The sequence below is a fragment of the Macrotis lagotis genome, chromosome X, assembly GCF_037893015.1.
Source record: "Macrotis lagotis isolate mMagLag1 chromosome X, bilby.v1.9.chrom.fasta, whole genome shotgun sequence".
NCBI classification, from domain to species: domain Eukaryota; kingdom Metazoa; phylum Chordata; class Mammalia; order Peramelemorphia; family Peramelidae; genus Macrotis; species Macrotis lagotis.
The window spans coordinates 341,205,212-341,207,573 of record NC_133666.1 but is presented as its reverse complement, the minus strand read 5'-3'; the positions used below and the strand labels follow the sequence as shown (position 1 = coordinate 341,207,573).

At 35.6% G+C, this 2,362-nt stretch overlaps 1 non-coding gene across 1 annotated transcript; it reads left to right on the top strand.

Moving 5' to 3' along the window:
• Positions 1–1,542: 1,542 nt before the first annotated feature.
• Positions 1,543–1,649, top strand: LOC141503765 (U6 spliceosomal RNA). The gene has a single exon (XR_012473080.1). It is a non-coding gene; the product is annotated as a U6 spliceosomal RNA (small nuclear RNA).
• The last annotated feature ends 713 nt before the right edge of the window (positions 1,650–2,362 follow it).

The following is a 2,362-nucleotide window of genomic DNA, read 5'->3' as shown; positions in this document are numbered from 1 at the left end:
CTTATTTCTTCCATTTATCTTTTCTCTCTACAATTTTCAATTACTCTTATTCATCCCAATTCCTTTTTTTATGGAAAATTTTTGTACTGAAAAAATTTGTACTGAACAGATTCAATTTTCACTTCTTTCATTCACTCATGTGTTAAATATTTTTAAATTGTCTTTCTCTGTAGACACAATGCTGAGCTCTGGTCTTAGCAGGAGAAAGAGGTATTATAAAGATCAATAAATTGCAAAGAGATCCTGCTAATATCTGGCAGACAGGGAAATGAAAATCAGCATGGAAGATGTGGTATCTAGTATCAGTAAAAATGAATTCCCTGCATGATTTTATTTTAATATATTCATCTTGATGAAGGAACTAGAAAAAGTTTCACATATCACAGAAAGAGAGACTGGATAGTGTTGGTATGTTTCTACCTAGAAAACCTAATTGTATTATTTCTCTTGTGTTTTATAAATTTAGTATTAAGCCATCCCCCTTTTTAATATGTATCTCCTTTAGAAACCATATGGCAAGGCAGAAGGAGGAAACCAGCCCTGAAAGCAGAAAAAGGTGCCTCTCGATATAAATTTATAAATGAATTTATAAAATACTCAGAGTCATATAGTATTCATTGTTGGATTAAATGTCAAAAATGACACAAAGACCATAAATATTAGATAGGGGCAGAGTATATTTTTGAAGAACCTATTTTTATATTCAGGAAGAGATGTCAGGGCACTAGCCTAGAGTTGTGAATATATTGTCTTTCCTTAACTAAATGAGTTTATTCATAATCATGCAGATAGGTTGCTTCTTGTGGGATGTTTTCTCTCTTGACACCAAGAGAAATTTTTAAATCAAACCATCCCGAGATTTTTCATTAATTATAAAAGTGACATTCCTCTCCCATTTTCTTTTCCCCCTGTTATTTCTGAGTGCTTGTTTATAATTCTCTTTTATGTTAAAAAATACTTTTTTTATTTGTACAATTTCTTTGATTATTCCAAGTAGCTATGCATGACACAGGTGATATTCAAATGGCTATTGTTCAACTCACTGCAAAGACTGATTTCATATTATTTAGTCAGTATAAAGCAAAGTGGGAATAATTTTATTTAGGATGAAATCAAGCTACATTCTTGGAGTAAGTGGATCTTTTCTGTTTATAATTTATATTTGTCATTCACCATTAACCAGTCACTAAAGCTAATCATGTACATAAACAATCTCTCTCAGTATGCAGAAATTCACTAGAAAGTTGTTGTTTTTGTTTGACCTTTCATTCTTGAAGGAGACCATGACATAAGGGAGATGATGCCGTGACAAGTACACGAGTGGGGAGTACTAAGTCACCAGTCTCACTTCCTCTTCCAGAACATGTGGGTCCAGTGGCCAGATATAAATCAGGATAACTGGAGATGGCCCTGGATGTAAGGTGTGTGAGAATTGGTGACTTGCCTAAGGTCACACAGTTAGTGTCTGAGGCTAAATATGAACTGAAGTCCTCCTGATTCCAGGGCCGGTGCCCTATTCACTACACCATCTAGCTGGCCCCTTTTCTCTCTTCAGCATCACATATACTAAAATTGGAACGCTACCATGAAGATTAGCATGGCCCCTGCCCAAAGATGACATGCAAAATTCACTAGAAAGTTAGACTTGGGTAAGGAAGGGTCACTAGCAAGAATATCTAGATATTTAAGAAATGCTCAATGAAATATGATGTCACTGATAATTCTGAATTCTGAATCTGTTTATACTTCCCCTACATTCATCCTTGACATTTTTTCCCAACATAAAGACTATCAGAAACTCCAAACTATACTATTGATAGGTTCTGGCAGTTCCTCCAACACTGACCCCAGAACACTGGGGAAACTCTGGAAGACACTGGGACTCAGTATGCATCATTTCTTCCACACTGATGGTTTGAAGAATACCCACCCTCGCCTACTATCCTAATTCTTCCTCTTCCTGTGACCCCTAAATCAAGAATCATCCTCCATACAGAGGCAGCTATCTAAGGATCCAAACCTGAACTCAATTGCAAACTGCTGGGAAGCCATACCTAAACCTTCCCCAAAACTATCACCTACCTGAAAGACACAAAGTCTCTCAACTTTCAAATAGTCACATCATCACAAGACATAAATATGCACTTATTAATAATATACTATGTGCCAGACCCTAATCCAGGTTCTGGGCATACAAAGACTTTTTTTTGCCATTGAGGAGTTTTCCTTATAATTGTTCTCTTCCATTAATGGCTTATGATTGTTTGCTATTTCCACTGACCAGAATAGTGCATACCACAAAATAAGAACTTCATAGATGCTTGTTGAATTGAATTGAGTTAAATGTTTTCTCTTAAAAAGT